Source organism: Eublepharis macularius, chromosome 8 (genome assembly GCF_028583425.1).
Source record: "Eublepharis macularius isolate TG4126 chromosome 8, MPM_Emac_v1.0, whole genome shotgun sequence".
Lineage (NCBI taxonomy): Eukaryota > Metazoa > Chordata > Lepidosauria > Squamata > Eublepharidae > Eublepharis > Eublepharis macularius.
In genome coordinates, this window is record NC_072797.1 from 21,604,395 (window position 1) to 21,630,995 (window position 26,601).

Sequence of the window (26,601 nt, forward strand, 5' to 3'; positions counted from 1 at the left end):
GCTCAGTAGCATTTATGCTCCTAAACTGACTTGGATACTGGTAACCCAAGGAAAATATTGTAGGTTTTAAAAGTGTTTAATATTTTTTTCAAAAAGGAAGATTTAAAGAAATAATAAAAGGTTAAAGAGAAGCGTGAGTAAAAGAATGGACTGAGAAGGCTTGCCTTGATAACAAATACTAGTCAAAAAAGGAGCTTGGTGTTCATTAAACAGGGTTTCTCAACTCAGACTGGGTGAGAGAGAGAAATGACAGTTGTAAATGACAGTTGGCATTGGGGGAGGGGAGAGGCATACCTGAGGAGGAGAAAACTTATTTCCTTGAATATGTCTGAAGCGATTTTAGAAATGATAGGTTAGGAATAGAAGGGAAATAGTGTTAGAAGCAGAGTAGAATGTGGTTATCTGCTTTTAATTTAGAAAACATTGGCCTCAATTACCTCAGATGTTAACATCTAAAAAAAAAAGGCTAATTTGATTTACTGAACAACTGTTCATTTAATGTCTGATTATTTTAACTTTACGTCTGTGTAAAGTTTGTACACTGGTACAAAGTTATTGGTAGCACTGTGGCAGGAGTGGAATGTACAAAAGTGTTATTCTGACAACCAGTCAATGATGCCAAAGAATGTATATAAGGTGAAACTAGCAATCCTACAAATTGGAAATTTATAAGATCTCATAAGCCTGGCTGGATGCCATACAGGTTTTCCTTCATAAAGGAGAGGAAGTCTGCACGTGCACAGAGGCATGAAAGAAAGGTATGATTCATATCCTTTACATATATTCACACATTCCAGGATTAACTTGTATTAACCTCTATAATGCCAGGCTGTTTCCCTTCCTTGGTTTAAAGAATAGTGCACTCCACTTTCACTTATTGTAGAGTGAGGAGGAGACAGATGGGATAATCTGTAGAGGAAAGGAAAGAACATGGCAGTTTGGCAGCGGCAGCAGCAACTGAAATTCTTACCTATCTGAGGTGAATCCCCCCACCCTTGTCTTTATCCTGTTAATACTAAGTGTCATTTCTTGAATTAACATAATTTTCTTCCTCAGAACATCCCACCTCAGAATAAGTGGGCACAGACTGCATAGCAGCCCAGTCTAGAAAAGTTTAGGTGAGAGAAAAAATGTGTATGCTCTGCTCTCAAGAACCTGGTAAAAATAACCCCGAGAGAAGGAAGGATCTCATTGAGTGCTCCATCTCACAATATTTAGCAGAGATGTTTAATCTTTCACATACTTTACTAACAGTACACTTCCATCTTTCATATCTATGTTTTCATTTCTAAAAACAGGAAGTCAATGGAGTCCATCAGCTGAGGGTATGGGTGGTGTTGGCCTGGTCCTTTATCATTTTGAACTATTGCACTGTGCTGCATTTCACTCATCCTTAATTCCAATTTAAATAGGAGAAAATCTAACATTAATTTCAGAATTGAAGCATGCATCATTATTTGCTGCAGCTTTCAAGTCCCTTCATTCCATTTGTATATAGTTCCATTTGACTATAGTGTATAATATCTGCTTCAGATTTTCTTTGAAATATAAAGAAGTAAATGGGGCAAGAAAAGAAAGGTGATGGATGTGCTTTGTATACAAGGATGTGATGAACAGGAGGTAAAATGAGAGACTTGTTAGATCAGATAATAGGTATGTACTTGATCTTCATTGATACCTATCCAATCCAGTAGTTTGAAGCATCTGGTTTCTGTTTCCTCAGCAGCTAAAACTTATTTTATTTATTTATTTATTTATTTATTTATTTATTTATTTATTTATTTATTTATTTATTTATTTATTTATTTATTTATTTATTTATTTATTTATAGTCCACCCTTCTCACTGAATCTCAAGGGTGATTACACAGTGTGAGGTTAGTACAGTCAATATCAAGGACATTTCCATAAACAATGCCATAGGATAAATAAATACAAGTTTACAAAGATATAGCATTAGCAAGAATCCAATACAGAGTTGAAGAAATACTGAAACAGAACATAAGCAATTCTACAACAACAACATTTTATTATATACCGCCCTTTAGGACAACTTAACACCCACTCAGAGCAGTTTACAAAGTAAACATACCAAGTATTATCCCCACAACAATCACCCTATGAGGTGGGTGGGGCTTAATAAATATGTGAACAGTAGAGTAGCGTGATCACGCAATTCCATATTCAAAATCAGAAATGGCATTCTGTTCTCAATGCTGTTCCTAATTGCGGAGTGATTCAACATAGCAAAGCAGAAGCAGCCACAGTAACAGACACCAGGGCAGATCAGCACTCAGAGTTTTAAATTGGTTGTAGCCTATGCCTCCATTGAAGCAGCTGGTAGCGAGTTAGCAGCATGTAAGAAACAAGTGTCAGCTCCTGGTTAGCTGTCATATTTGCAGGAGCAAGGTCAGGAATCAGACATGATTATGAATACAATGGGCCATGTCCAACCTATTTATTTTCTTTTAACAGTTCACTAGTCCAAAAGAATTGAGATAGTTACCAACACAACTAGAATAATAGAGTGGGAGGGGAATGAATGACCAACTCTTTTGGAATAAGGCAAGGACGTTCATACACCTGCTTTCTCCACTTCTCTCTTCTCAGCGTAAAATATTTCATTGTAATTCACTTAAAACTCATAACTTCTCCACCACTGTAAACAGTTTAGCCCTGTTATCTAAAAGTGGGCTTAGATAAGATGTAAAATGCCTCATTTACCCAGGAATAGAAAGAGAATTTTCTCCAGAAAACAGCATTATATGGTTTTATTCAGAGCACAACTAGAACGAACAAAGAAAATAAAGGGTCCATATATATTATTTATTAATTTGTTTAACAAAATTTGTTCCACCTTTGTGCCCTAATAAGGGCCACCAACGTAGCTAAGCAAATATAGTCCTTCATACCACTAGATCCAGTGAATGGAGGAAAAGAAAATTAAAAACCTGGCTTGGACATGCTCTGGCTTCTGATATTCTATAAACGTAATAAAATATGGATTAGATTACTGGATACTACAGTATCCTACAGCTCTGTTTGTTTTTCTATAGAAAGTGTGTTTTACTTTTCCCGCATTTTCTTTTTTGAGAAAGTAAGACCATACTGGAAGAGAATACTAGCTGCAGGCCACACACATTCACCGTATCATCCACATCCATCTGATGGCTTTACGCTTGACTGCCCTCCTGTAATAGATTGGCCTCTAATATGTGATTTAGTACTTTTGGTCATTCTTCAGAGATGTCTAAATCAGAGCTGCCGCTTCAGTGCCAGGCATCCCGAAACAGAACCAAACGATGACTCATTTGGGTCCATACTTCATGGAAGACGTTTATAAACTGGAAAAAGTTCAGAGCATAGCAAAACCGCTGATACTAGATAAAGTAAAATTAGAAAGCATAGCAGGAGCTATGGCAGGTTGTTTGTCATGAAAAACCAGCTCCAGCATTCATACAGTGGAATACAGAATCATCAAAGTTGCCACACAGTTTGTTAACAGTAGCCCCGACAACCCCCTTTTTTAAAAAAAAGAAGCAGAAATGTTTGGGGACTCTGATCTCTTTCTCTGTTCCATATTGACCTGTTTGAGGATGAGTTTTTACTCCTATATGTTCAAGGCACGTGCTTGGGAGAGAAAGGCAGGAAGGAAAGGTCAGGGGGATGCCTAAGGAGTAGGGGTCCAGTGGGAGATGATAGTATGGGTGCTGTCAGAAGTGATGGGGAGGGTAGAACATGTACTTTGCATGCAGAATGTCCCAGGTTCAATCCCCAGCATCTCCAGTAAGAATAAGGTTGTAGGTGATGTGAAGGACCTCAGTCGGAAAATTTGGAGAGCTGATACCAGTCTGAGTAGTCAATACTGACCATGATAGACCATGGTCTTCAGTATAAGGCAGCTTCATGTGTTTATGCAGATGAAGAGTGAGAGAAGAATGGTTTTGTTTTTTATAGTTTCAGGGCTCCTTCATCAAAGCGGTAGTGGCCCCACAATACATGAGCAAATGAGAGGCAAGCCTTGTACATACAATATATTTGTGGATAGGGCAACACGAGTAGAGAGGAATGGGACTGTTTTGGGACAAGGGGATGTTAGATTTGCTCAAACATGGACACAATACTTTATGACTGTGCAAACTATGCACTTGTTGGTGTTGTCCGTATTATTTCTCCTGTATGCATTGATTTGTAGTGGTGCTGGAAAGTGCTATCAAGTAATAGATGACTTACGGTGACCCCTGCTGGGGTTTTCAAGGCAACAGACTAGCAGAGGTAGCTTGCTATTCCCTGCCTCTGAAACCCTGGTCTTCTTTGGAGGTCTCCCATCCAATTACTAACCAAGGTTAACCTTGCTTTGTTTCCAATGAGATTGGCCTTGCCTGGGCTATCTAGGTCAGAGTGCATTGATTTATATAAGGCAACAATAAGCATTGATGGAAAGTGGGATCAAGAATGCTGGTCCCACCACACAGCTTAACATGCAGTTCCCTCCTACACCCATTTGCCCATTCCTTTCCACTCCTGCACTCCATCTGCATATGTTGCCCTGTACACTCATAGAGGACAGAGCCTACAGCTGGAAACAGTCTCACCTGTGAAGACTCACTAAGTGTAAGTTAAGCTGTGCCTTAACAGATGTCCCTTTCTGTAAGTGAATTTGAAGTGAATTTGAAATTTAAGAACTAAATGTCTTCTTTTGGTACTTACTAATGCGTACATTACACATTCTGAGGTAGTGGAAGAAAATCAGGGTTTTTTCAGATGTATGTGTTTGGCACCATTAGTTTCATATCTGGGAAGAAACATCTGCAACTTAAAATAATAGTCGCATATGTGGGTTTTTCCAGCATTTTTTTGGTTGAGAACTCTCCCTATTAGCTTCACAGAGCAGTCAGCTGATATATTAACGGGGGTCAAAGTCTTCTGTTTTGCCTTTTTTCCTCATTATATTTTGGTTTATTCATTAATAATGCTCTGAGGTTCAAACAAGGAGAATCTTTTCCCCAATGAACAACCTATATTTATAGATTTAATCACTGTTTTTCAGCTTTATAAATATTTACTAAACGATTCATTACATGGAACCAACAGTAATGTAACTTCTAGGTATGAAGCATAAATCATGGAATGCAAATATCTAGTCTTTTGCAGTGCACAAAACAGAAAGACCATCAGCTTTAAAAATTCTTCCTCTCTAACATTTTGGCCTGATCTTTCCTAGATACATACTTTGTGTTCCTTTATCTTCTCTGTATAGCTGGCACATTTGCATAAGAGTCTCTTCTAAGTCATCACAAGAGGCCCAAGAAGTTAACTATTTCCACACTAAACCTGAGACAGCTGAACTGATTTCATGGTCTGTGCAGACTGCTTGATAGCTGCAGCAGACACTTGACTGGTCCAGCGTAATCAACTGTATCTTTCCATAAATATCCACCCATAGTCCATTTACTATGTCTTTTCTGCTCTTCAGTCAAGTTCACTGGAAACCGTGACAGTATAATTCATTTTATACCTTTGTACCTTTTTACACCTCGGCTGAACTGTATGGCTGGAAACTTGAGTGCCCTAGAGACCAGCAAGAGCTTTGTAGATTGCAGGTATAGTGTTCCTGGAATTTGTGGTCTGTTATAATTGTCTGTGGGAGTTGTTTTACAAACAACCAGCACTATCATGCAGCATTTTTGCATTTTCCTGATGGATTGCTGCTCTGCTATTTCGCTTGTGGAAAGAAAGTATAACACATTGTGGTTTGCGGGATGAATCAGAGGTCACCGAAGGCCCATGCAGACATTTAGAGATAGATTGTTTCTGGGCATATATCCATATTTAAGGAGATATAAGAAGAGATTAGATTTCTTCTTGATCTTTTCTATATTGAGTATGCAATATTATCATAAATTAAAAATTAGGATTAATTACAATATTTACAGAGAGGAAGGAAGACATTGAGACAGATTTTATAGGAAAAGGTTGAAAATCAGTCCCTGTAGGTATGACTGAAATACTGTCAGTGCAGATACTCAAGTAAAACTTCGACCTTTTCCACATAATCAATCATAGCATGCCCCAGTTGCACTTAATCCTTTGCTGTATATTGCCTCAAACTGAAGCCAACATTAGCTTCTTTGCATGCAGCTGTGGGACACAGGATGCTTTTTACTTCTCTTAAAATATAAAGTAGCTTGAAAAATCTCAACCCATGGCAGTTGCTGGTAGTTTGTGAGACTGGGCATTTTCCAAGGTCAAAATCTCTTTAGTGGCCTATGGAGATATGTAAGGAAACCTGTAACAGTGATGGGGCCTACTACAAAAATGCCACATGTCTCTAGAGAGAACCAGTCAACCTGGGTAAACACTAGTCCCTTGAATTTCTCAGTACTCAGTGAAGTGGGACTTGCAGCTTGGATCCAATAGAGCTTTCTAGGGATGTAAAGGTTTTTGTAGTGAGATAAGGGGAGTCATGTCCAATTTGCTGTATTGTGCTGTGAATGAATGGGATCAAATTTGGTAGAGAAATTCAGCAGTGGAATATTTCATGAGTATCAGTAAGTATGGTTTCTTCAGGAAAACATGATAAAGGTGTGGGTAAGAATTAGATCAGTATTTGTTACGACCTTTACTTTCTTTAGGGTAGATTTTGCCTTTAATCTTTCCCTTAACACCCTCTGGGTAGTTTGCTGCCACCAGGAATATTTTATTCCAAGATATTTTATTTAAGTTTTCCCTTTTGTAACGTGCCTAAGCGTCAGGCTCCTTCGTGGTTCTATGTGGCCCTGAGGATAGGAATGTGATATAGCAAAGACAGCTACTCTGGGATATAATAAAAACAAAATAAACTTTTATTTTTTCAAGAAGCATATCGGTTTCATAAAAGTAGTTTTCAGTTCTTAAGGTTACTTCACTCAAACTCATTCATACAGATCTCTTCTAAGGCTTCACACACAGTTAGCCTCTTTCTCTAACTCAATATTTCTCACAGACGTGCTTAAAGTTACTCAGGCTGCACACAGCTTGCCTGCTTTCTTCTGACTCAATATTTCTCTCACAGAAATGCTTAAAACTACCCAGGCAGCACACAGCTAGCCTGCTTTCTTCTGACTGAAACTTTTCTCTTCACTCTCAGTCTAAACTGCATTCACTCCGCCCACCCTCTCAGTCATCAACCAATCATATCACTCACTCATCCCTCTCCTTCACCCCACTCTTCACCTAGCTCAAACCAAGCATTTAAAGATACATGCACACATTTACTTGAAATCATTACAGTATTCCTTATTGTAAGTCCTTTGCTTGTTTCTCTATTGAACATAAAATATGTATCTATTCCAGTTCATTGTTCACTGGATCATGGGGCATTAATATCATATTAAAAGATGTAGCAGAAAGCTATTTAATGACCTAAGAAAAAGTGTCCCAGATATACTAGAAATCCATCATTTTATATGATACATAATAAGCCAGCTTTTCATATAGGTTTAGAGTATGAACTTATTTTTGTCTTATTTCTATAGCAGCAAGAGTTTTGCTTTAGATTTACGCAGATTTATCTATGTAGTGCTTCAGCCTCTCTTACTTTTGTATCTTGAATTAGATGGGATTAGACAGTTTCATGGAAGGTAGGTCTATCAGTGGCTACTAGCCATGGTGACTAAAGGGAACCCCCAAATTCAAAGGCAGTAAATCTCTTAATCCCAGTGCCAGAAGGCAACGTCAAGGGAAGGCCACAGCTTTTATGCTCCTCCAGAGTAAGTGGTTGACCACTGTGTGAGACAGGATGCTCGGTTGATCCAGCAGGGCTCTTCGTAAATTCTTATGAATTCTTAGGTTCCAACTTGTAGTAGCATACACCTCAAATCATAGTTAACAAATACAGTTTGGACTTTATCAGCTATGGCTGTAAAACCTTCCCTTGGACCAAAATGAAAATTCTTCTTGAAGAGAAACAATTACTTTCAGATATTTAGTTAAACACATCCCAGTTTCTATCCTCCCAATCCCTAAACAGAATATTCTTCCTATAATGAAACATCTTTCACAGATATTTATCGAACCTGCTCATGAAAGCCTCCAATGAAAGAGATTTTACTAACTCCAGGAAAAATGACATCTATATTTGTTAAATTGCTTGCCACTTTTAGTCATTTTCATCCTATGAGGGGCTCCGAGGATAGCCAACTCCAGTTTGGGAAATCCCTGAAGATATGGGGACAGTGCCTGAGGAGGGTGGCGTTTGGGGAGGGGAAGGATCTCAGCAGGGATATGATGTCATGAAGTCCACCCTTTGAAGCTGCAAGGAACTGGATCACCAATGATCTAGAACAGAGGTTCCCAGCATTTTTGATATGGTGACCGACAAGTCCAAATTTACTTTGTATGTTGAACCATCCCAGGCTGTTATAAGAGATTGGGAAGGTGCAGGGGTATGTGTGCAGGATTGAGAAGATGTGGGAAGATGGCAGATGTTGGCAAAGAAGCGGGTGACAAACAGCTCAGTGAAGTACATCTCCTGCAGCAGGTAGAGGGCAGTGAGGTACTGCAGGTGGCTGGGCAAGAGGCCCTGAAGGAACAGAGCCAATACACAACCTGCACTCGCACATGCCTCCTTCTCTCCTTCTCTTGCTTTTCCACGCACTGAACAGCTCCTGCCTTCTCTTTAGACTTCCCCCCTCCCTTCTTTCAGCTACTATTGTAATATTACTAGTTGCCAGACTGCTTTTTCCACCTCATTATTGTCACAAAGGAGAAGGGTGAGGCAAGAATGTGAGAAGCTGGAAAGAACGAAAAGGAAAGAAAGAGAAGTTGCCATTAGGGATGGCTGGTCTGTGACTCACTTTCAGAAGCTTTGCAACCCATTTTTGGGTCCCAACCCAGAGGTTGAGAAACACTGTCTTAAGCCATGAGGAAAGGTTTGATATTAATAGTTCAATAACAAACAAAGTAAATGACTAAACAGGGACGTGTACCCAGTCATTTGAGATCAGATTCCTGTCTTAACCACTAGATCACAAAGGCATCAGAAAGATCAGACCATATTCCACCACTAGGTTTGCCAGCACTGTCTTGGCAAATGCCAGAAGATTATGAGGTTAGTGTCTAGGGTGGGTAGAATTTGGGGAGGATGTGATATCACTTCTGGGTGATGCTCTAAAATTTTCCCCTTATCTCTAGGCTAGAACTATAGAGTCAAGGGGGGAAATTCCTAGAGTATCGATATGGAGTCTATTTTCCAGCCATTTTTATTCCCACTCCTCAATTTCTTGAGGGCAGGATGTAGGGGCCATGTAGGCAAAAGGCAAACCTATCTGCCATTGCTCTCTAGTTTGTCCCCTTACTCCAGTGCCTCACTCTTTATGCCAAATCATCAGCATTGTTTGACACCAAAGTAGATTAGAGAGAGAAATGTACAGTTTATTGTGGTATCATTATGGATGTAGTATATAACTATTAAAGCCTGATCTTGGTGTTTTCCACACGGTCACTTTACAGCATTTCAGAATCTATTCTGCATCCCATGTTCTCCAGAGTTCCGCATGTGCAAGGGAGTCATGGGAAGCAGAAACGTTTTTTTGTCCATGGTTTTCCTTATTTTGCCCAGTTGCTGCTGGCGCATGTTATGTCTCTGCAGAATCAAAAATTCTTGTTCTGCTTCTTGTGTCTCCCTCTTTCTTTCCCGCAGGAATTGATTGGTCTGTCCACAGGTAGCCACTCCATACCTCCTCAGCTCTCTGAACTCCTTTTCCACTATTTTTATCAGTATAGCGACATAAAGGTCATAAGCCTGCTCCTCCGTTCACTTCTTTCCTCCTGAGTATGTACACAGTCTCTCTCTCTCTCTCTCTCTCTCTCTCTCTCTCTCTCTCTCTCTCTCTCTCTCCCCCTCCCCCCCCAAAGCCAGGAACAAGTCCTAAAGTTGCTACTTGTTCCCTGCTGGCTTTAAAAATCGGGAAAGGGTTACATGTCCATTTTCTCCTTCCTTCCTTGGGGGCCCAGAATAAGTCGTAACTGTTCATTCCTCCTGGCTTTAAAAGTCAATGGGTTGCCTGTGGGTTTTTTATCCAAGTGAAGCTAAGCAAATAGCTATATCGTGGTTGCTGCCATCTTGATATTTATTCCATCATGTTAATTGACTAAGATTTTAAATGTTTTATTAATTTTATGGATTATTGTATTTATTGTTGTGACTGTGTTTTAAATGATGTAATCTGCCCTGAGCCCGCTTGTGGGGAGGGCGGAATAGATAGATAGATAGATAGATAGATAGATAGATAGATAGATAGATAGATAGATAGATAGATAGATAGATAGATAGATAGATGCTTTTCCCTCCCTTCTTGTTTCAGACTTCTCCTAATGTCAGAGGAAAAACCCCAACGTTTCCAATACAAAGGGCAGGGAACCTGTCAGGAGGGAACAAAGCAGCAGCATGTTAATGCTTTCCTGGCTTGGCTTAAAAAAAAAGTAAATGAGAGTTGAACAAGCACAAAAAGTATATATTTTCCTCCAGAACTCCGCCACTAATTGCCTCTCCAGTGGGCATGGGACAGCCTAATCAGCAAATATAGGGAGGGGGGAAATGGGTTCCAATACTGCAATATTATGATGCATGCAAAAAAATTTTTAATAAGAACATAAGAACATAAGAGAAGCCATGTTGGATCAGGCCAATGGCCCATCCAGTCCAACACTCTGTGTCACACAGTGGCCAAAAACCAGGTGTCCTCAGGAGGTCTGCCAGTGGGGAAGGGGCACTAGAAGCCCTCCCACTGATGGCCCCCCCAAACACCAAGAATACAGAGCATCACTGCCCTAGACAGAGAGTTCCATCTATACCTTGTGACTAATAGCCACTGATGGACTTCTGCTCCATATGTTTATCTAATCCCCTCTTGAAGCTGTCTATGCTTGAAGCTGCCACCACCTCCTGAGGCAGTGAATTCCGTGTGTTAATCACCCTTTGGGTCAAGAAGTACTTCCTTTTATCCATTCTAACCCGACTGCTCAGCAATTTCATTGAGTGCCCACGAGTTCTTGTATTGTGAGAAAGGGAGAAAAATACTTTTTTCTCTACCTTCTCTATCCCATGCATAATCTTGTAAACCTCTATCATGTCACCCCTCAGTCGTCGTTTCTCCAAGCTAAAGAGCCCCAAGCGCTTTAACCTTTCTTCATAGGGGAAGTGTTCCATCCCTTTAATCATTCTAGTTGCCCTTTTCTGCACTTTTTCCAGTGCTATAATATCTTTTTTGAGATGTGGTGACCAGAATTGTACATAGTATTCCAAATAAGGCCGTACCATTGATTTATACAGGGGAATTATGATACTAGCTAATTTGTTTTCAATTCCCTTGCTAATAATCCCCAGCATAGCGTTGGCCTTTTTTATTGCCATCACATACTGTATCGACATTTTCAGTGAGTTATTCACCACAACTCCAAGATCTCTCTCTTGGTCAGTCTCCGCCAATTTGGACCTCATCATTGTGTAAAAAAAATAAAAATAAAAAAATAACATCAGCTCCAGCCCTAAACAGACACATCTCAACTCTAAACAGACACATCTCAACTCGCCAGCAGACCCCCAAATTGCCTCAAGGTCAGATTCAAGTGTGCCATGTGGAATAAGCCCTTGTCAGATCTCAGAAGCTAAGCAGAGTCAGCCTTGGTTGGTAATTGAATGAGGGACCTCCAAAGAAGGCCAGGGTTGCTGGACCAGACTCACTTGTATCCCAATATTAGGGGGGGGCTATTAGCAGGAATCAGCACCCCAAAATCAGACCAAGGCAAATAATGCTGGCAAAGTATAGAAGTTTATTAGAGCAGAAGACCCAAATAAACTGATGCACCACAGATGCCTCTGATAGTATATGCCATGCAGGGCAAGTCCACTATCTTATATACCCTCTTACAAACAAACTATCAAAGAAATAGGAATATCAAGTTACTTCTACAGGAATGCAAAAACATCTATTCAAAATAATTAAAAGATTGACAGGCAACAAGGATCTGTTAAGTGTTACAATTTGACACTCTTATGGCACCGCTTGTTATCGTTTTGCATACCAACAGGGGTACATTCAAGAGACAATATGGGGAGTTCTGGGGAATCAAAGTTTCAACATCTGCTCAATCTTCAGACCATCTCTTGTTGTAATTCATGAGACTCTCTGGAATATCCCCATCTCCCGCTATCTCCAGCTGAGTTGCCAATTCAGCAAGGCAGTTACATGTAGGTGAAGAGGAGGTAAGGGAAAGAGGCGGCTAAGACTCATCCCAGCATGCATTAGGAGAGCCAAAGTCTGCTTGAACATAACATAATAACAACCACAACAATATTTGGTTTATATACTGCCCTTCAGGACAACTTATAAAGTACATTATTATTATCCCCATAACAATTACCCTGTGAAGTGTGTGGGGCTGGAGACCTCTGGAAGAGCTGTAACTGACCCAAGGTCACTCAACTGGCTTCAAGTGGAGGAGTGGGGATTCAAACCTGATTCTCCAGATTAGATTCCTGCTGCTCTTAACCACTACACTAAACTGGCTCTCAACATCTCTCAATATCTTCCCCCGTTTAAGTCTTAGCTGACGCAGAGAATCCACCAGTCTCTAGATAGTACTGGGAGGGCTTTCCACCTACATGGGGGCACTTAATGAAAGGCTCAAATGTATTACAGATCAAGAGGATGCAGTTGTTGAAACAACAAAATCCTTGGCCCAAACACAAAAAAATTCTACATAACCTATAGGTTTTAGACAAGAGAATTCTCTAACACTATGCAGAGGTAGGCAATGGCAAACCACCTCTGTTATTCTCTTGCCTTGAAAACCCCACAGGACTTTATACTACCATATAATCATTACCCATTAATCTTCCATTTGGAGTTTACAGTAGAGTTGCCAGCAACCTGGAGAAAAAAGTGTCCTGCCCCTTTAACAAAGGCTTAATAAGATTCTATTTACTTCCATGCCAGGAAGAGCTTCATATGCCCATTTCCATATATTAAGGGGGCAAGAAATTTCTTCTCTGGTTGTTGGCTGCCACCCTAGTTTAGAGTAGAATGCATTATGCATGCACACTGCTAAGTTCACTCTGTCCTAGTTGTTTATAGTCACTGCTATCAAAACATGGATTCTCCATCTAGAATTTACAACTGAAGCAGATTTTAATCACTGTGATTATTTATTGATATCATTACTTACCTACTAGCTTTATTGTGTCCTCTTATATTTTCTGTTGCATTACACATACTTTGGCTTATGCAGATTGAATCTTTGTGTGTGTGTGTTTGATGACTTTGTGACATTTCAAAACTATCAAGACAGAATGCTTGAGCGCAGCTTTTATGAGGAGTTGGCTATACATAAAATGCTCAGAAGATGAATTTTCTGTTATTTGACACAGTTCTTATGATGATTTTCCTAGCTATTTGATCACTAAAGCATGCACATCTTTCTGCCAGACATTTTTAGCTGTCTACATTAGCTCTCCACCCTAAAAAGTAAAATGCAGTTATTGACAGGTGCAATAAACTCTGCACAGCATAGAACAAAACTCTTTTTTGCATAGTGTTTTCAAAGGAAATCAATAACCAGACTTAATTTAATATTGTTATCTTCAGATTTCTTTTCATCCTTCAAAACATCATGCTGTCTCTTAACTGATGGGAAAGCCCCTTCTGTTTTCATTTCTTTGTGGCATTGGCAATTTCTTTGTTGGCCTACTTTCATTGGCATTGTAAATGGCAATTCCAGCCATCAGAAATGTTTATTATTTAATATTGATATATTTGTGCTATGTTTATTATTTAATATTTATGTTGTGCCATCAGTACACATGGTGCTTTATAGAGCTTCATAGTCCCATAAAAGATAGATCTGTCTCCCAAGGAGTTTATATTCCAAAATACTCAAAGGAGAAGACAATAGAGAGGCTAGAGAGGGCAAGGCAAGGATAGCAATGGATAAACATGAGTAAATATATTTGCACTTAGTCACTGCTAGGAAATAAGATTAAGCACAAAAGTGGTTTTTGAGAAGGAATGTGATGAAGAAGAGAGAAGAGTAATATATATTCAGATTTCGGATTCCAATAAATTCCAATAATTCCAATAAAGTCCAGTAAATTAGAACAGATGGTTAGAGAACATGACATCTTTAATCATTTGAGAGTGTCAGCATTTGAGGAGTGAAATTCATGGGCAGGAGTTATATAATGAGAAACAAGGACTAAAGAGGGTGGACATGGGTATGGAGATAGGGTTGCCAGGTACGCCTCACCTCCCATCTGTTACCGAGCAGCCCCCCCTCCCTCCAGAGGCCAGCCACGAACTGGGTCTGAGTTCTACACTAAAAGACTGCCGTGCCTGTGTTCCTCTAATACACGTGTCAGTTTCATATCTGATGCTGCAACAGACTGACAGTTCCTGGACAATTGCTCTCAAAACTCTTACGTGGCACTGCCCTGCTCAAGCTTATATCTGGACTCTCCTGTGTGATGCTGCCCTGTTGCCAACCATGGACTGTGTCTTAAACGCTGCTCCCTTGCCTGCCATGAGAGCTTGCCTCACTCTGGGCTCTAGCTACGCTGCCAGCAGCCAGACGCCAGCCAGGGGAAACCTTCCGCGAGGGTGGCCAGGCGCTCCCTGGCCAGCTCCTGCCGGGAGCCTCCCGTGGGCTGGTTGCCCTCACTACCAGACAATCTGCGGGTAAGCCCTAGCCAACAGCCAAGAAGCAGAGGGGAACAGCCTGCTTTGGGAAGCCATTGCGAAGAAACGAGCAGATCACGTACGCTGCAAGAGAATCCCACTCTCCTCCGCATTTCTTAACACCTAGCCAGAATGGAGATTGATCATCAGTCAGCCAGGGCAATCAACAAGCGCACATCAAAGCAACCTTTGAACTCCGGGCTTGAAGGCACCAGGATGTGCGCTGGGAACGAGCAAACGGCCCGGATCCCCTTCTTCCTTTCCAGCCCCTCTCCCCAAAGGTGTCATTTATAAATTAATCAGACTTCAAACATGGTCCAATCAAGGCAGTCCCGATGGGCTCAATTTCTTTGATTTAAGTCGTGAGAACCACAGAATAAGGCGCCAGCCCCTGGGTGCTCTGAGGGTATATAAGCTAGCCTCTCGAATCCGAGGGCGCGCGTCATTCCTGTCCTAATTTCAGTGTTACCCATCTACCTGGGGTCTTGGTGCAGGCACTGGACCCCCCCCCCCTTCGCTGCTGAGATCTCTACTCCACTTCAGGAAGGTGAGCTTGTCCCAATTCATCGTGATACCCAGCTTGTGTATTAGTCTCTAATTATCCTACTCTGTATTCCTTAGCTCTTGTATGCAATCTTGTATGTGTGTGGAAGATTAGGCATACGCTACGCCATTAGAAAATACACGTTATTGATTGAATACTTGTAGTTTGCCTCTTTGTCACAGAGATTTCCGTTTGGCAAGACCTTGGTATACATTGGCTAGATCCGCGCTGTTCTAGTTCTGGACTGCTAAGCTAACTCCCCGTCCTGTTAACAGAGCAGTTCCAGTAACAGATTAATGGTGGAGAATGCGTGGGCAGCCCGGTTTGTCTGAATCCAGATGAGTCGACACATTTGTTTTCGGCAAACTGACGTAGAGGAAAAACCTTTCGGAACTCTGTGCAGAGAGAGCAACTTAGCTTAGGGAATTAAAAGTGCGAGTGTGTGTGGCTCTAGAGAGCATCGCTATCTTGTGTGGGTTGGCTTTTCCCCATTTCTTCCTTCAGCCAGCTCTGGACTACTTGCCTTTTGTGGTGCACCGCGAGGCCCTCCAGCCGTTATAACCGGTGTACTGTGGGTGAGGACCTCTGGACTGGTGAAGTTCCTGGCCACCTTACGGGCCGCCTAAACGCGTCTATGCGGGTGGGATCCCAGAAATAGGCTATAGGTGTATATACATCCTGAAGCAGCACATATAAAACTCTCTTCCCTCTCCCCCTTCTCTCCTAAGCCCGTCCAAATCCCCGCTCCCCCCCAGCACTTAGACTTCAACCTCCTCTCCGGAGGAAACGTGAAGAGGTTGATAGTTCGTTTGTTTAACTTGCTTTGGGAATCTGCAGCTAGGTTCCTGAAGCACTGTGCCTGAGTTTTAAGTAAGACTCTCGGGCGTTTGTTGCTTGGGAGTAAAGCAGTTTTGCTCCTGAGCGCTCCGGTCTTTTGGTCTTGGCTTGGAGACAGCTTTAACAGTCTGTCTCTGGGCAGGAGGCCTGGGGATCTTTTGAGTTCTTGGGTTTAGAGAGCCCGGGAGCGCCTTTTTCCTGGTCTCGTGGCTTGTAACCGAGCCCACACGAGAATAGGAGTTGAAAGTAAGGAAACCCTCACCCCTTTGGAACCCTTTTAAAAAGTCCTTGAGGACCAAGAGGAGAAGAGCTCCGTGAAAGTCCCCAGAGGAGAACAGTGTAATCCTGTGTATGCCCCTTTAAGAATCCTTGAGGACTTAGAAGGAAAGAACTTCCTGAAGAGCCCCTTGAGAGGACTGGCTTAAGGGAACACCCCCCCCCCGGGCATTGTTGATCTTTCCCCCCCCCAAGATCAGTGTGCAAAATAAAAATAAAATAAAAAGAAAATAATAATACTAATAGTTAGAAAAAAATGTACCGAACCAACACCAAGGTGCCCCACTTGGAAAAGTGGGTGGTAAAAAAGGGAGAATGCCCTTGGGAAGCAGGATCGTTTACAGGACCTAACCCGCTCCAAATAGCTAGGGACGCTTTCCAAGAGTTTTGTGAAAAGAGGAAGCCTAGTTCAGCTAAGAAAGACAAGTACGGTGCTTGGGCGCTCTTCACCGCCCTGAAAGACAGCACATCCCTAATTAGTAAATTACAGGAGGCAGAGGAGGAGAGAGAAGAACAGGATAAGAAAACCCTTCAGGAGCAGGACAGCCTGCGCTCTGAAATTGAGAGCCTGAAAACCAAGCTGGCTGAGCAGGAAAGAAATTATGAGGACAAAGCCGCTGAGTGGCGGGCAGAGAGAGTCAATTTCATCATGGAGAAGCAGGGGTTTGCCGCTGCTCTCCAAGATGCTCAGCACAAAATTGATATAGCTAACGCCCGTGCTGAGGCAGCCGAGCACGCCTATGCTGGGGAGCAGGAAAAGATTGCCAAACTTACTCATGCCGCCCAATTCATGGCAGAGCATAATCGTGCTAAAGCCGCTGCTGCGGATCACTCTGCATGCAGGAGGGAACTGGAAACCCTTAAACAACATCTAGGGATGCAGCAGGCAGTAATTTCCGCTGTGCACCCTGCCGCCCTCTTACCTCTCCCAGATGACAACTCTGATAGCTGGGCAGCACCCTCCCCCAAGCAGGGAGAAACTGTGCAACCAGTTAACCCTGTAGCTACCAAAGACATTACCTCCACTGATGAGAAAGGCAAAAAGACTGAGCAGACTGTCAGAGAGACTCGTAGCTGGAGGCCTGACGAGCTCAATGCCATAGCTGACCGGGTAGGACCCCTGAACCGGGATACAGCTATCCAATGGTTCACTTACATAGCAACGGCTCACCCCACCGCCGCCGGAGCAGATGTAGCCCAGCTGGCATGTCATTGTGCCCCCCCTGACTTAGTTTCCGGCCTCAGTGCCTACGTCGCTAACCGAAAGGTAGCATCTCGAAGCCAGTATGGATGCATTAAAGAAATTTGCTCATACTTGTGGCCCACCAAGAGCCTGAAGGCGCTGTATATAGCAGAAATCCAAAAGCCAGGAGAGGATCCCGAAGCTTATCTGGCCAGGAAACAGCTCTTAGCAGAGCTAGCCAATGAAGTGGCAATAGACGATGATGATGTCACCGACTTTGATGATAAAGACTTTAGAACCGCCGTCGTGGATGGGCTTAACGGCACCACCCGTATGGCCTTAGCCGGTATAGACCCTGGAAGTGTTACTTGGGCAGAGTTGGAGGCTCGCATCCGGAGCATCTCAGGACTGCTGCGGGAAACAGGCGCCATTCGCCCTGCCAAACCCCCTGCCCTTCGCAGGAAGGAAAGCGAGCCCATAAATGCGGTCACTTATGCCAATCACGGACCCCACTCCCAGTATAGGCCCCAGGGACATAGCCCTTACCCGGAGCCGCGGGGAGGAATCCTGCGCGGAAGGAGCAACAGCTTTAACCGGGGGCGAGGCCCTAGGGATTACCGCCAAGGTGTTTCCTTCGCGCCCGCCCCGAGTTACGGACCTCCTCCTTCGCAGGGCCCCCCCGAGCCCCGGGGGCAGGATATGCCCCTGGCGCCCCCGCCGCCTCGAGCACCCCACCCGTATGGCTATCAGGTCTATCCTCCTCCCAGCCAATTCAGCCAGGATAACAAATGGGGAGTGCCACCGAAAGAGCCTGAGGGGTTTTCAGACCCTAACAGTGCGCAGCAATCCAAAGACCCGCTCCGGTGGGAACTTTGGATGCGTCTCAAGAGCCTGGGTGCGGATATGGAGCTCTTCCATGGCAAGCCCACCTTGACTATGATGCAGGCACTGGTGGAATGGGAGAAACAGCAGCAGCCCCCTGCGCCCCCAGTCGTTCCTTCTGCGCCACCTCTACCCCCGGCTGAACTTGCCCCTGCGGCGACGGGACTCACTCGCACGGCGCCTCCTATAGCTGCCGTCCGGCAATCCAAGGGCACAAGCAACCCCTTCAGGGAAAATTCTCCATCCAATCAGAGCGCCCCGGCACCCGGGCAGGCAGCCATGTCAGGGTAGGGCTGCCCGGAGTCCCAGTCTCCTTCCGCAGGCGTAGTTGCCAAACTAACGCCTGACACGTGGGGGAGACCGACTGTAAAGGCAGGAATCGGGACTCCTGGGAAGAAGAAAGAACCTGCCACCCTCCTTATAGACACCGGAGCTTCACTTAACGTGCTCCGACCCGCCTTAGTTTCCCAAGGAACGCAGACCACTGCCACCATTCACCTCTCAGGCTTTGGAGGAGGCGCCCAGAGATCAGGGGTTTGGCAGGACATTCCCATTACCGTCGGGAGCCTGGCAACCCGGATCTCTGCGTGCGAGAACAAAGGGGAAGATGATGGCCTCCTGGGGATGCCTTTTTTCAGAGCCGAGGGGCTGACCATTGACTTGGCTAATGGACTCCTCTGGCAGATTCCGGGAGGTCCAGACTTTGTCAATGCGGTTCACCGGTGCGCTGCACTGAAGGCCCCCCAGCCCCTCGCCCCCATCATCGACGACCCTTGGGTTCAGGAATTTCCAGAGGTTTGGGTGTCAGACAAGGCTGAGTGCGGGACGGTGAAGGATGCTTGCGTTTTAATTGAAGGGAAAGATCCACCCCCGCAAAAGCAATACAGGTACCCGGCGGAAGCCGAGGCGGGCATAGCCAAAACAATAGAGGGACTCCTTAAGTGGGATGTCATACTCCCTATGCAGTCCATCTGCAACGCCCCGCTGTGGCCAGTTTTGAAGGCAGATGGGGTGACCTGGAGAATGACAGTCGACTTTCGTGCCTTGAATTCAACTACCCCGCCCGTCGCCCCGGTAGTAGCAAAGTACAATGAGATCCTAACAGCCATTGCCGCTGGATCCCGGTTTTATTCAGTTATAGACCTGGCCAATGCTTTTCATTCCATCCGGTTGCATGAGTCCTGCTGGTATAAATTCGCGTTCACTTTCCGCGGCCAGCAGTATGCATTCAAACGGACGCCCCAGGGCTTCCATTCCAGCCCGAGCATCTGCCATGCGCATGTAGTCCAGATGTGGGAGCACCTTCAACCCTCCTCAAGGCCCTATGTCCTGAGCTATGTAGATGATTGCCTTGTTCACGCCCCCACCGAGGAAATGACCCGTCAGATTACGAGGGAAGTCCTTGCGCTCATTCGCGAGACCGGATTCAAGGCCAGCCGGGAAAAGGCGCAACTGGTTCAAACCAATGTTAAATACCTTGGTCTGACCCTGGGACCCGAGGGACGCACCCCGGATGCCCAACGGATGGAGGTCATCTCCAAGCTGCCCGCCCCCACAGACATCCCCTCTCTTAGGGCGCTCCTGGGAACTTTTAACTTTTCCCGGGATTTCATTGAATCCTTCGCGGATAAGGCTCGTCCGTTGTATGCCCTCCTCAAGAAAAACACCCCGTGGGAATGGGGGCCAGAACAGCAACAAGCCCTGGCCGAACTTAAGCGTAGCCTTGCAGCCGCCCCTGCTCTGGCTCACCCTGATGTCACCCAGCCTTTTTATATACAGCTGGCAGTTTCTGACAAGAGCATAGGTGCTGCCCTCACCCAACAGCAAGCGGGGACTACTAGAGTAGTTGCCTACGCATCTCGCAACCTTACTCCGGTCGAGGCTAAATTTAGTCCTTGCGAGAAAACTTGCCTTGCCCTAGTTTGGAGCCTGACACATTGGGAGTTTATCATAGGAGGCTCTCGCACAATTGTTCAGACCACACACACGCCGCTCAAATACATCCTCTCCGGTAAAATACAGGACGGGCAAGTTTCCAACGCCCGCATAGCGCAATGGACCTTGGCTCTAGTGAACCGAGGAGTGGAATTTAAAAAGGAAGCAGTTGAACCACCCGCTCCCTACGGCCTTATAGTCACGGGGACTGAGCATGAATGCCCCTTGGACCCTCCGCAACAGATTGCCTGGCCTGTCACTTGGGGAGCCCCGCTAGGGGAAGCCCAGCTGAACGGTTTTACATGCTGGTTCTGCGACGGTTCCTCCTTCCACGTTGGCGGGTCCCCTCGGACAGGCTATGGTGCTGTGCGAGTAAGGGATGCTTTCACTCTTAAAGGACCTGCCCGCCCCCACTCCAGCCAAGCAGCCGAAGTGCGTGCGCTCCTGGCTGTGTTGGAATTTGAGCCCCCAGACAGCGCCCTTGCCATTTACACAGACTCTGATCAGACAGGCCACGGATGGTCATCTGCCATTAGAGGTCAAGCAGCTGATTATGCCTAGGCTGTCACCCATTGAAGTAGAGCTGGAATCCTGGTGGTCTCTCGTAAACTCCTCGTTTGACCCGACCACTCAGGAACTCAAGCTCTTTCTGTTGACGGCCAGCGCCCATGAATCATTCCACGTGTATCCTGTGGTGCCCCTGGGACTCCAAATCAGTGACGCCGAGGTCCTCTATGCTCGCCACGCTGATCATTGGGCGCGCTTCACCCCAGCGGGAGGTCAACTCATTAGCCTCCAGGGGTGCCAACATCGGGACCAGACTGGCTTCATCTGCCAAGACCAAGCCTTCGCGCCACACCATCCCTGTGTAGCTCCGCAAATAGACGCAGTCAACGAGTGCCCTTTCGAAGTCATTCGAGAGAACAGCTCAGCAGTAGTCTACCTGGGAAAGGGATGTGCGTGCGTAAGGACGGCCTGCGACTTTGTCATCCTGAACTCGTTCCAACTCCGGCCTGTAATCCCGGGGGCCAACCGCTGCTTTTGCAACCTGTCATCACTGGCTACCTGTGACTTCGCATTTACAGTTCCAGTCTGGACCCAAGAAGAGATCCTGGCAGCGCCCTCTATCTATCAGCACGTGAAGCCCATCTCCCTTGGCATTGGTTTGGAGGTGATCCACGAGCTCCTGACCCACCCCCAGTTGCATCGCACTCTCCAGAGCATCCAGAGAGATGGAGATACCGCTGCAGTGGTGGTATCCCACAATGGCAAGGAAATCCTGGACCTAGTCAAAGAGATCAAGGTCACTGGAGAGCATTCGTGGTGGGAGTCTCTCCTTGGCTGGAGTCCCACAGCCACTGGGTTATTCAATCTGGCCATGCACCCAATTGTTATTATTTTAACTTTCCAAGTTTTGTTGTGTGCCGCCCTGCTTTACTTAGGCTGTTGGAGCCGCAGACAGCTCCAACAGATACAGGTAGCTCACCGCCTGGACCGTTACAACCCGGAGCTCCTCCTGCCGTAGGGGAGAGGTCTGTGCGTTCTCTCTCCCTCCCTTGCTTGCTTTTTCTATTACCTTTGTAGTTATGAACCATGATAATTGTGGGTACATCTATGCATATGGACTGAACCAGCCCCATGGACGCTTTGCTTGCTGGACACCGCACTGAGGCCCTCTTGTGGACTAGGGGGGGAGCATGTTTCACTACCCCCCCCCCCCGACCCACGCTATGCCTCCAGGCGGCCACCCCTGGCTCTACCTCCATGAGGACTAGAAACTGTGTGCCTGATGCCTGGTCTATCAGCCCACGCCCAGCGCTGCTGTTCAACGCAGACGTTTAGGGGAGTGCAGGGACACATGGACTAAGTTTGCTTGTCTCTTGTATATATGCAACCCAGTCTCATAGCTGTACTGTGGACTGCGCCATCTGTGATCTTTTTCTCTTCCTGCTCCTATGGACTTAATATAGCCAAGTGCCTTCTAGGAATTGTATCCCTATGAATTTGGTCCCCCAAGTTTTATGCCTTATTAACTGTTCCCTCAATTCTGTTTTCCTCAACTATAGTGCTTTTAAGGTATTATTGTCATTATCCTCGTGTTTGTTTATACTGTGAACCACATTATGTTTTGAGTCTATGCATATTTTATCTCGGTATAAAATGTCCTCAGCTCAGCCTATGGCCATACCACCAGTACCCATGTCTATGCTTTGCCTTTGATTTTGGCCATATATGAAATAACCATGGTTCTTATGTATGCATCTGTACCACTGTAAGCCACCTCTGAGTCTAGCCACATGGGAATGATGTTTATTCATGAATTGTGATGCGACGTCTAGTCTTGTATGATTACTTCCACCCTCTATGAGTGGATAGGTCTATGAATGAATTGTTTTGTGTTTACGAATTGCTCTTTTATGAATTGCTCTGTACCCATGAATTACTATGCATTCATGAATTGCTTTACACCTGTGTCTGGGCTTATGAGTTGCTATGTACCCCTCACCCGGAAATGAGATGTGAATTGTTTCAAACCATGTATGATCTGCCTCCCGCTTTTACCTGAATGAATTGCCTTGTGTTTTTATAACCACTGATCATTCTGTGAAATGTCTCTGCCCTTAAGTATGTGCATATGAGTTATCTTGCATATTATGAAACTGTGTATTCATGCTTGTGCTAACGGGTGCATCTTGGAAATATGTGTGTATGTGTTTATGTACATGTGTTTATACATACCTATATGGGTAGCTTTCCTGAGGTGGACACAGAGATGTGCAGCCCATTGGCTGATCTAAATTTTGTAATCTGGCTGTGTGGTTCTCCATACCAAATTTGCGAATGACACCTCCCCTTCCTCCCCCCTTCCCTCCCCCACCCCCTGGATGCTCAACCACCAGAGGTGCCACTCTTGCCCAACAGTGAAGACATGTTCGGGGACCGACCCTCCTGAGTCGGGTAGTCCCCGAGGGGGGGAAATTGTTACCGAGCAGCCCCCCCTCCCTCCAGAGGCCAGCCACGAACTGGGTCTGAGTTCTACACTAAAAGACTGCCGTGCCTGTGTTCCTCTAATACACGTGTCAGTTTCATATCTGATGCTGCAACAGACTGACAGTTCCTGGACAATTGCTCTCAAAACTCTTACGTGGCACTGCCCTGCTCAAGCTTATATCTGGACTCTCCTGTGTGATGCTGCCCTGTTGCCAACCATGGACTGTGTCTTAAACGCTGCTCCCTTGCCTGCCATGAGAGCTTGCCTCACTCTGGGCTCTAGCTACGCTGCCAGCAGCCAGACGCCAGCCAGGGGAAACCTTCCGCGAGGGTGGCCAGGCGCTCCCTGGCCAGCTCCTGCCGGGAGCCTCCCGTGGGCTGGTTGCCCTCACTACCAGACAATCTGCGGGTAAGCCCTAGCCAACAGCCAAGAAGCAGAGGGGAACAGCCTGCTTTGGGAAGCCATTGCGAAGAAACGAGCAGATCACGTACGCTGCAAGAGAATCCCACTCTCCTCCGCATTTCTTAACACCTAGCCAGAATGGAGATTGATCATCAGTCAGCCAGGGCAATCAACAAGCGCACATCAAAGCAACCTTTGAACTCCGGGCTTGAAGGCACCAGGATGTGCGCTGGGAACGAGCAAACGGCCCGGATCCCCTTCTTCCTTTCCAGCCCCTCTCCCCAAAGGTGTCATTTATAAATTAATCAGACTTCAAACATGGTCCAATCAAGGCAGTCCCGATGGGCTCAATTTCTTTGATTTAAGTCGTGAGAACCACAGAATAAGGCGCCAGCCCCTGGGTGCTCTGAGGGTATATAAGCTAGCCTCTCGAATCCGAGGGCGCGCGTCATTCCTGTCCTAATTTCAGTGTTACCCATCTACCTGGGGTCTTGGTGCAGGCACTGGACCCCCCCCCCCTTCGCTGCTGAGATCTCTACTCCACTTCAGGAAGGTGAGCTTGTCCCAATTCATCGTGATACCCAGCTTGTGTATTAGTCTCTAATTATCCTACTCTGTATTCCTTAGCTCTTGTATGCAATCTTGTATGTGTGTGGAAGATTAGGCATACGCTACGCCATTAGAAAATACACGTTATTGATTGAATACTTGTAGTTTGCCTCTTTGTCACAGAGATTTCCGTTTGGCAAGACCTTGGTATACATTGGCTAGATCCGCGCTGTTCTAGTTCTGGACTGCTAAGCTAACTCCCCGTCCTGTTAACAGAGCAGTTCCAGTAACACATCGGGAGAGTAGAGTCCCTGGCACTTACTTTGTGCTGGGCACGAGGTCTTCTTTTGTGCCTGCTTGCCCTGGAGCTGGCGTGATCAGGGCTTTTTTTCAGGGGGAACGTGGGGGAACGGAGTTCTGGAACCTCTTGAAAATGGTCACATGGCTGGTGGCCCCACCCCCTGATCTCCAGACAGAGGGGAGTTTAGATTGACCTCCGTGCCACTAAGCGGCGCGGAGGGCAATCTAAACTCCTCTCTGTCTGGAGATCAGGGGGTGGGGCCACCAGCCATGTGACCATTTTCTCCGAGGGCAACCCACTGAGTTCCACCACCTCTTTTCCCAGAAAAAAAAGCCCTGGGCATGATGATATCACTTCCGGAGGTGATGTCACCACACCGGCAGTGCTCCTGCTGTCTGCGCAGGGCTGATTTTGCCTGTTGGGGGCCCAAATTGCCCCCAAACAAAGTGCGGGAATGCTCCTTCAGGAGGCGCAATGATGTCACTTCCAGAAGTGATGTTGGCGTGCGCTCCTGAGGTTCCTGTCTGTAGCGGGCAAGCTACAGGAGCTTGCCCCCTCCCACCAATCACTGGGAGCTCGACGGACTAGAGGGCAAATCCCTTGGAGTTTGCCCACCACCGGTGGGCACCTGGGAATCCTATTGGAGACCTAAAGCTTTTGTGCTGGATATGGAAGGGAATGAGAAGCCAATGAAGTGATATGAGAAGGAAAGTTATATAGTATAGCCAATGGGAGAAGTGAATGAGTTTTAGCCTGAGATGTGACAAGAGAGGGAAGCCAGAGATAAGAAGCTTGCAGTACTCAAGGAATCAAGGATAACTGGAGTTTTAGCTGAAGAAATGAATAAGCCCCATGGCATGATTCGAGACCGCAGTGTGCCACTCACTTCTACTCAAAGGGCACCTCATGGAAGCTCAGCAGTTTTTGCATGGCACATAAAGTTCATCCAGAATTACAACTGTTCTCCAGACTATAGAGATCAGTTGCTGCTACAGGATATGGGGATCTTTGGATGGCAGACTCCATAGCATCACATCCTCTCTGAACTCTGTGCCATGAGAAATGAATTACCTAAATAATTGAGCAATTTGTATCTTAAGTTCCATCTTATTTATTCTTTATTTGCCAATAAGGACTCATTAACTGACAACTAAATAATTAAAGATTCCTGAAAGCCCAGATCACTGTTTCATACAGAAGGGTGTTTCATAGAGGAGGGTGATTTCTGCTTCTCTGCATGATTTACTGTTCTGGCCTGGCCTCTTTCTAATGAGAAGGCACTCTCAGATCAATGATTCATGTAGAAATACAATGGTGGGGGCCTCTGAGGCTGGGTAATTCTTACTTTTGCATGCTGTAAAGGTAAATTGGTTTCAGTTGTAAGTGTGCCTGAGCCATCAGAAGCTTGAGAAATAACATGCCTTTGTCTAGCGTGCATTATGCAGCTTTATAATATGCATGGACTCCACATTCTTCTTTAACATTTTAGATCATATTTCATGAATTCATGGCCTGAAATTTGTTTATTCTTCCCCAAGATAAACATGGTAAAATAAAGCAAAAGCTCTCCAGTATAGGCTCCACTGTGTTAAGAAATCACAAGCAACAATTCCTTCTGGAGTATTTCCCATATTTCTGGTATTTGTGGTGAATATAAAAAGAAAAGGCAGCGTTGTTTTCCACAATGCTCAGAAAGAATGCAAACCATGAGTTGTGTACATACTTTCAGAGAAGGGATATTTTTGTTGATTTACTCCTACACACTCCATGGGGTTGCACAGATGTAAATACACCAGTAACGTGACCTTCTAGACCTGATATCCCATTGCTCTAAGCCCCTGCAGAGTAATGGAACATGCCACCAGCAGAGAAATGTACATTGTTACATTCACTCTGTCAGATAAAATGACAGCATAAAGTGTAGGTCTGCAGGGAGTGAGGTCCATTATTTCCATGTCAGCAAGCTATAAAAAGTTCAATGAGGCTC